Genomic DNA, 529 nt, shown 5'->3' with positions numbered 1-529 from the left:
CTCGATGCCCGCTTTTCCACACTTTCTGTCCTGTCCAGCAAATCTCCTGCAGCGCCACGACGTCGAAGTTGCGGGGATGTAATTAATCGTAGATCATCCTGTCGCAACCTGCGAAACCTATCGACTTGCAATTCCATATTCCAAGCTTCCAATCTCGATCATGTATTCGTCGCCTAGGTCTTTGCCGATTATATAGAGTCGCATTATCTCTTATATTGTTCGTAATGATTGGTTTTCTAGGCGGCTTATTGGGCCTGCGCAAACCTCCTGTCTCGTCGGAGGGCCGTCGTGTCAGGGCTGTTTAGCGTCCCACCTAACACCAGGACTTGGGCTTGTGCGCTTTGAGCGGCACACGGTCGCTTTGGTGGGGCCTACTTGCGGATATATGCAGCTTTTTATAGAGGTTTAACAGGGCCCACTGTCAAACCCCACCACATCCTAGGCAAGCCCCACAACTCGCAGATGGCCTCGTCAAGCCCTTGGACATAGTCCCTGCTGCCCGCGGAGTATGTTTCTTTAGGCTTTTTAA

The sequence above is a fragment of the Armigeres subalbatus genome, chromosome 2, assembly GCF_024139115.2.
Source record: "Armigeres subalbatus isolate Guangzhou_Male chromosome 2, GZ_Asu_2, whole genome shotgun sequence".
NCBI lineage: Eukaryota > Metazoa > Arthropoda > Insecta > Diptera > Culicidae > Armigeres > Armigeres subalbatus.
This window is presented reverse-complemented; position numbering follows the sequence as displayed.